Source organism: Emys orbicularis, chromosome 3 (assembly GCF_028017835.1).
Source record: "Emys orbicularis isolate rEmyOrb1 chromosome 3, rEmyOrb1.hap1, whole genome shotgun sequence".
NCBI classification, from domain to species: Eukaryota; Metazoa; Chordata; order Testudines; family Emydidae; genus Emys; species Emys orbicularis.
Genome location: NC_088685.1, coordinates 45,990,446 through 45,999,422, shown reverse-complemented (window position 1 = coordinate 45,999,422; position 8,977 = coordinate 45,990,446).

The window sequence follows — 8,977 nt, the reverse complement described above, 5'->3', positions numbered from 1 at the left end:
ATTGTGAGAATACAAATGTATTGTGATAATAGATCCCACCAGAAATAAGTTGGAATTAGTACAAATGAAAACATTAGTTGTTTGAGTCATTAGCATCTTTCATTGGTCAAATAAGTGACAAATATAATTTTCATTAATTTTGGTTGAAATTAGAGAATTTTAAGATCAGATCTTGCAACGATGTAAGTAATGCATAACTCTACACATATGAGTGGTCCCACTGATTTCAGTGGGACTGCTTGTGGATTTCAAGTTATGCATGTGCTTGTATTTGCAGTATCTGAACTTTAGTGCTGCTTACTGGCACTGAAAAGGGATGGGGTGATAACAGTGAAGAGCCTAGCATGGGATAGGTAAGTAATGTGTAAACTTTCCACACAGCTGTGCCAAATCAACTTGGTGTTGACTTGAAACATTATGGTGGTTTTAAAAAAAAAACCTTCTCAACTAACGTCCAGATCCACTAAAGTACTTAGGCACTTAAACCCCATACTTTAGGTGCTTAAGTACCAGTTTTAGGCACCACCGTCATCTCACATCTCCCTCTTGGTTGCCATCTAACCTTGTACGCACTGAACTTCATTCTGCACCTACATTTTAGCTGTAAATGTTCCTTAGGCACATAGATTTCTGTTTTGGACATTCACACTGCTGCCTCACTCTAGGTGTCTAAGCCCCAGAGCAATCCATGAACTGGGGGAAGGTAGGCAGCCCTTCTGCTATCTCACCCATAGGTTCTCATTCAGTAGGTGTTCTCAGAGACCAGACCAGGTCCCATTCAAAATCTGGGGCGGTAGTGATGGTGCCAACTGAAGGACATAAATCCACACCGTGTAGAGGTCAAGCATAGGAGTTTATTACACACAGCGCTGGTGGAGTGTCACCTTGCTTATTAGGCTCAGAGACACTGTCAATCAGTTGATTACAATAGAATATATAGATTTCCATGGGCGGGGGAAAGTGACGGGGTAGGCAGTTCCACACCCCGGGATAGGTTTTGCAGCAAGACAAGATAGCTCATTAGCCAATGGTTAACAGGTTACATAATGTCTCCTCCCATGGTCTCAAGTTAGCAAGTTAACATTTAATTAATACTTTGATAAAATGTTATTAGTATAAAATATATATGTTGAATTCTGATTTGGGGTCCATAGGAATGGAGCAACTCCTTTTATTGTCCAACAGGTACATTCCTAGGGGTTAAAGCAAAGAAACAGTGAAGACAATAAAGATTGTCTCCTTTATGTCTTAAGGCAGGGCATTGGTCCCTGGGAAGGAAGGTGGAAGGATGCCATATTTTATACTGACATGTGCCAACTTTTCATAAACTCAAGGTTGGATCTGTGGGAAGAACGTTTCCCTACAGAAGGAACAGGGATTCTTTGATCAATTTGAAACATAATTATTCAGTTATTGCTTCAACATCTGGCATTTCTACTGACCAAGCATATCGTAGCAAAGGCAATGTTATCTTGTTTACCCCAGCTTTCTCTTAGCTGATCACTATTTGCTAGGCCTCTGGTCTCTTGACCATACTCTGGACTTTGAGTCTGAAACAGAGCTGGCACAATCCATATACCAGGTTGTTATATAAAATGCACATGGATTTTAACCCTTCACCCACCTTATAACTTTTAGCACAGTGTAGAGTGACCAGACATCCCTATATTTTTGGGGTCATCCCAATATTAGGGACTTTGTCTTATATAGGCAACTATTTCTCCCCCAACCCTCAATTTTTCACACTTGCTATCTGGTCACCCTAGCCCAGGATTCAATTCCTCCCTCTGCCTGATGAGGAGGAGGGAATTGAACAGGGATCTGCCATCTTTCAGTAGAGTGCTCTAAATACTAAGCTGTATTCTGATGTGAGGTCACTCAGTCTATCCTACTGAAACTGCTCCACTGTGTGCAAATAATTAAATAGTCATTGGGCCAGACTGAGAGTATGATTCTGTAGCATGGTGGTTAGGGTACCTACGTGGGAAATGGGAGACCTGCTGTCCAGTGTTCTTATCCAGTGACTTTAGCATCACATAAAATAGACTACAGGGAAAGAAGACCTCCCTTAAAACTTTTAAGCCAGAGTATTCACCCAGGATATAGGAAACCACTGGATCAGTTTCCCCCTCTCTCTGCAGAGAAGGGATTTGAATAGGAATCTGCCACCTTTCTGGTCAGTGCTCTTACCACTGGGCTATGGGATATTCTGATGTAGGCCTCCATTAATTGGTCTTTTTGAAGTTGTTCCACTTTAATATTTAATTATTCAATTATTTAATCAATTGGGCCAGAAAGCAAGTGAGAATCACTCTGTGGTTAAATGATAATAGCACTCACCTGAGGGGTGGGAAACGCTTCTTCAAATCTCTTCTCCTCATCAGGCAGAGGGGGGTCTGTCTATTGTAGAAGAGTACCCTACTCTACTAAAGGTTATAAGGGAGGTACTCCTCTTTTTCATGGATTTATTTTTATAGTTTGCTTGTTCAGAATATATACAGTATGTAAAAATCCACTTTCATGGCACTTTCCACAAAAAGTATTTTTTAAATTGTTACTTAAAATATCTAATAACATGACTACAGTGAGTAACGTAGTGGTTGGTAATAAAAACACAGTAGAGTTATTAAAGTTATTTCCTTTTGCAAGTATAATGCTATACTGTGATATTACAGAGCCTATGGAGGTATAACTATTGGCAAATGTAGGGATTTTTTTTCCCTTTTGTGCTTATCACTTTGTATTTTACAGATATAGAAACTGAGGCACCGGGATGCTAGGATTCCATTTGGGGTGCCTCAATTTTGGGATGCCTCAGGGTCTATCTGACTCATCAAAGTTATTTAGAACAGCAAACAAGGACTCTGGTGTTACAGTTGCAAAGGGAGCTGGACATCTGACCCCATCACAATCAGTCTTTCCATAGGCACCCTTTCCAAGGGAAAGGCCCACACCTGTCCTTCTCTCCAAGGTAGAAACCTGACATTCACCCCATTTCACCAACTGGGAATCTTCAGCAGGTCCAGCTGGGTTTTGCCCCCGCTATACAACAGTGTAAAAATGCAGACAGAACAGCTTGTTCAAAACAAAGTGTTATGTATTAATCCATAGGAACACAACAGAGAGGAAAAGGGTGAACATAAGAACATAAGAACGGCCGTACCGGGTCAGACCAAAGGTCCATCTAGCCCAGTATCCTGTCTACCGACAGTGGCCAATGCCAGGTGCCCCAGAGGGAGTGGACCTAACAGGCAATTATCAAATGATCTCTCTCCTGCCATCCATCTCCATCCTCTGACAAACAGAGGCTAGGGACACCATTCTTTACCCATCCTGGCTAATAGCCATTAATTGACTTAACCACCATGAATTTATCCAGTTCTCTTTTAAACGCTGTTATAGTCCTAGCCTTCACAACCTCCTCAGGTAAGGAGTTCCACAAGTTGACTGTGCGCTGCGTGAAGAAGAACTTCCTTGTATTTGTTTTAAACCTGCTGCCTATTAATTTCATTTGGTGACCCCTAGTTCTTGTATTATGGGAATAAGTAAATAACTTTTCCTTATCCACTTTCTCCACATCACTCATGATTTTATATACCTCTATCATATCCCCCCTTAGTCTCCTCTTTTCCAAGCTGAAGAGTCCTAGCCTCTTTAATCTCTCCTCAGATGGGACCCATTCCAAACCCCTAATCATTTTAGTTGCCCTTTTCTGAACCTTTTCTAGTGCCAGTATATCTTTTTTGAGATGAGGAGACCACATCTGTATGCAGTATTGGAGATGTGGGCGTACCATCGATTTATATAAGGGCAATAATATATTCTCAGTCTTATTCTCTATCCCCTTTTTAATGATCCCTAACATCCTGTTTGCTTTTTTGACCGCCTCTGCACACTGCATGGACATCTTCAGAGAACTATCCACGATGACTCCAAGATCTTTTTCCTGACTTGTTGTAGCTAAATTAGCCCCCATCATATTGTATGTATAGTTGGGGTTATTTTTTCCCATGTGCATTACTTTACATTTATCCACATTAAATTTCATTTCCCATTTTGTTGCCCAATCACTTAGTTTTGTGAGATCTTTTTGAAGTTCGTCACAGTCTGCTTTGGTCTTAACTATCTTGAGCAGTTTAGTATCATCTGCAAACTTTGCCACCTCACTGTTTACCCCTTTCTCCAGATCATTTATAAATAAGTTGAATAGGATTGGTCCGAGGACTGACCCTTGTGGAACACCACTAGTTACCCCTCTCCATTCTGAGAATTTACCATTAATTCCTACCCTTTGTTCCCAGTCTTTTAACCAGTTCTCAATCCATGAAAGGACCTTCCCTTTTATCCCATGACAGCTTAATTTACATAAGAGCCTTTGGTGAGGGACCTTGTCAAAGGCTTTCTGGAAATCTAAGTACACTATGTCCACTGGATCCCCCTTGTCCACATGTTTGTTGACCCCTTCAAAGAACTCTAATAATTAGTAAGACATGATTTCCCTTTACAGAAACCATGTTAACTATTGTTCAACAGTTTATGTTTTTCTATGTGTCTGACAATTTTATTCTTAATTATTGTTTCGACTAATTTGCCCGGTATCGACGTAAGACTTACCGGTCTGTAATTGCCAGGATCACCTCTAGAGCCCTTTTTAAATATTGGCGTTACATTAGCTAACTTCCAGTCATTGGGTACAGTCATACACCCAGTCATTGGTGAAATAACAAAAGACATATACACATACCTAAACCTTAACCATTTCTTGAAAGTTTAGGTAGACCTCCATTGTCCCAAGCATCCCCATATTGGTAACAGGTGAGGCAGACTGCAGCCTCTGCCTTTCAGTCTGATCCCTCTTCAGTGACTCACTGTTTCCTAAGAAGATCATCTTTTAATCACCTTTAAGCTTTTTTTTTTCTTAACACTTCCTGCCTGAAGACCCCTGAGGGTACAAGCTGGAATTCTTCTTTCCCACTCACTCCTGATTACATATTAGTGGTGGTAAATTTCCAAAGAATTAATACTTATGTGGTCTGAGTCACAGCAATTGGAGCTTTCTACAGCCAGTACCTTTGGTTCCTGCTGATCAAAATTAATTAAGGCTGATTTAACTCTTAGCTACCCTTTAGCCAGCAACACAGTAACCAACAAAATCACAAAGAGTCCTGTGGCACCTTATAGACTAACAGACATATTGGAGCATAAGCTTTCGTGGGTGAATACCCACTTCGTCAGACTCATGCGCCTGACGAAGTGGGTATTCACCCATGAAAGCTTATGCTCCAATACGTCTGTTAGTCTATAAGGTGCCACAGGACTCTTTGTCGCTTTTTACAGAATCAGACTAACACGGCTACCCCTCTGATACTGACAACAAAATCACAGTATCTTTCTCCTCAAAAGACTAAATTACTTAAATATTAAAAAATGCACTAAGATATGGTGAAGGTATGATGTGAACTGGGGTACTCACATTACCAAAGTCAAGTATGTGTCTCTCTGAAAGTTAGGGCCCTTAGTTTGTAAAGTGCTTTTGGGTGTGATAAATGATGTGAGCATCCAACATTAAACAATCTGCATTTATGGTGATTCATTTTTCCTTACTGATGTGAGTAATCAATATCTACACTGGGAAAAAACAAGTCAATTTCCCTATGTGACTTTTTCATGCAAATACCTTTGGAACTCAAAATTGTCCAGTCAAGAGCAGCAACAAAATATTTGTGAATATCAATAGTAGATATAGTATAAAATAAATTAAAATAAAACATTGGTATCCAAGCTGAATGAAGGATTCCTTGATACAAACAAAAACTGAGCAAACTGGTTTGTATTGGTTGTTTGTATAGTGTAGCAGGGTGGACACCTGCTCCTGCCTGGAAAGGCCTGAGGTAGCCCAGGGAGAAGGCAGCTTGAAGGCTGAGCTGATTGGGGGAAGTGGCTGCAGCTGGGGCCACACCCAAACAGACTCAGCTGGCCCTATAAAGGCAGGGAGCCAGGAGCTCAGACACTCTCTCTCTTTGGCTGTAGAGAGAGAAGGGCCTGGCTGTAGGGAGCTAGCGGTCTTTACATGGTAACTTGAATGGAAATGATTCAGTAGGAGTTTGAATTTACTTATGCTAGTAGGTTTAAAATGCTTGTGAAGATGAGACAATTTAAATGAGTAAGACTTTAAATGTCTCAATATTTTTTAATTTCTCTTTGCCTGCAGAAAGTAAACAATTCTGACTCATTCTAGATTTACTGTAAGGCAACTTTCAAAGTTACTGATACCCATACTCACATTGAATAGTACCTTAATCCATATATAGGCCTATCAAAAGTAATGACCCAGCTTCTGGGGTAAGGTGCTACTCAATTTCAGATTGGGTATCAAAATCTAGCCAGAAGTGTTTAGCTAGTAGTGTGAAATGTATCTCTTTTTTTTTATTATTTTTATTTTATTTTATTATTATTGAAAGACATATTATGTGAGCAACTTAGTCAACTTATTTTTAGATCAATTTTATTTTAATGTTGTGCTTGTTTTTGCCTCTGGGTTTTGAAGGCTGGTATGGAGGGGGTTTTTATGGACTTTTGACCTTGTTTCAGACAGAATTTTTTAGTGCTTGCTTTTGGTATTTCTGTTTAAATTTGCCTTTGGTTTTAAAAGTCTGTTATTGACTTAATTTTGTTCTGAAATTAATGATTGAGTATAATTTTGTGGTGTTATGCTATACAGAAAATAAAGAAAATAACTGTAATGGCATAATGAATCTCTAATTATTTCCTAAAAGATATATCCCAACACTTTAACAGTGACCATTGAAAGTGACGATGAGCAATATAAATAGTAGAAAAGGAAAATTACAAAGTAAGGCCTTGATCCTGAAAACACAGGCACATGATTTACTTGCCTTTACTAAGGTTACTTGTGTAAAGTTTAGCAGGATTGGGGCCTAAATTTATTCTGAAGCCTAAAATAAAGCACTACATGTATGGACTGAAACATGCACAGTCCTTATAAATACAAGGATAGAACAAGATGCATATTCTCACCTATACTGTATATACAGGTACACATATGGGGTCATCACTCAAACTTGTGTCTTTATAGGCACAAGGAACAAATAAATTGTATGCCCTTTCCCTAGATGCTTAGCTTCTACTTCTTTCCCTGAAGCAAGGGTCCTTCACAAAGACTATTGTGCAATCCTGGGCTGATATAGCTCAAGGGCCTCCATTGATCGCAGCTATTATTGTATGGTATTGGAAGAAAACCACTCTCTCGGGTACCCAAGTACCAACCTCCTCTATTCTAAGGATAGTTCCAGTGAAAATCCTTAGAAAGCTTTCTAACAGACTTTCAGTTACAGTCCTAGAACTTCCCTCGTACTATATTTTTATATTATGAAGTCAAAATATCTATATTGACATGTCTCCTTACAATCTGTATATAAAAATCATATTAGTGCCAATAACGCATTTTACATCCATACAATCTACTGTACACCTTTTAATAATAGTAGAATGGAATTTAATGATGGACCTATTTGATCACAGTTGCATTCCCCTGACAATGACTAGATTTTCTTCTGGTGATGTGCCTTGTACAGATTTAACTGACACACAGGCTGTAGCATCTGCCAATTATGTTAATAGATCTTATTTTTAGGGTATTTTTCCTTTTAGTCAGCCTACATTCTCCTTTGCTTAATTTCATCTGACTACTACTATTTAAACCCTTTGATCTTTAATATTTACATTTCAGTCTGTTCAGGATTTTTAATTGTTCTAGTTGCTCTTCTCTGAATTCTTTCCAATTTATCAACATTTTACTGGTATTGAAGTGTCCAGAACATAATAGAGCATTGTAAATTAGTCTCACCAGTGGTCTGTTTGTTTTCTGATGCCTCTGTAGCCAAAAACAGTGTTATTTTATACTGTATTTCATTTCCAGCTCATATCTAATTTGCTGTCAACTGTCTCCCATAAGTCTTTTCATTTACTGTTTGGGAGAGGTGTAGAATGTGACAGCTCTGGATGTTTGACTTATGTTTATTGACAAAACAATTACAACCTGGGAAGTGCCTGTTTTCTTTTCCCTGTGCAGCTCTGCTAATATGCTCCATCTCTTGCCTGGGTGGGGACTAGTTCCAGGCTTGAAATAAGAGGTCAGTTTCCTGGGCCAACAGTTCTTGAACTGGGCTTGCAGAACAGGTGGATTTTGGTAAGCTCAGAGAGCTGATAGGTAAGGTCCCATGGGAATCAAGACTGAGGGGAAAAACAACTGAAGAGAGTTGGCAGTTTTTCAAAGGGACGCTATTAAGGGCCCAAAAGCAAGCTCTTCCGCTGGGTAGGAAAGATAGAAAATGTGGCAAAAGACCACCTTGGCTTAACCACGAGATCTTGCATGATCTAAAAAATAAAAGGGAGCCATATAAAAAATGGAAACTAAGACAGATTACAAAGGATGAATATAGGCAAACAACACAGGAATGCAGAAGCAAGATTAGAAAGGCAAAGGCACAAAATGAGCTCAAACTAGCTACGGGAATAAAGGGAAACAAGAAGACTTTTTATCAATACATTAGAAGCAAGAGGAAGACCAAGGACAGGGTAGGCCCACTGCTCAGTGAGGAGGGAGAAAAAGTAACAGAAATGGCAGAGATCCTTAATGACTTCTTTGTTTCGGTCTTCACCGAGAAGTCTGAAGGAATGCCCAACATAGTGAATGCTAATGGGAATGGGGTAGGTTTAGCAGATAAAATAAAAAAAAGAACAAGTTAAAAATCACTTAGAAAAGTTAGATGCCTGCAAGTCACCAGGGCCTGATGAAATGCATCCTAGAATACTCAAGGAGCTAATAGAGGAGGTATCTGAGCCTCTAGCTATTATCTTTGGAAAATCATGGGAGACAGGAGAGATTCCAGAAGACTGGAAAAGGGCAAATATAGTGCCCATCTATAAAAAGGGAAATAAAAACAACCCAGGAAAC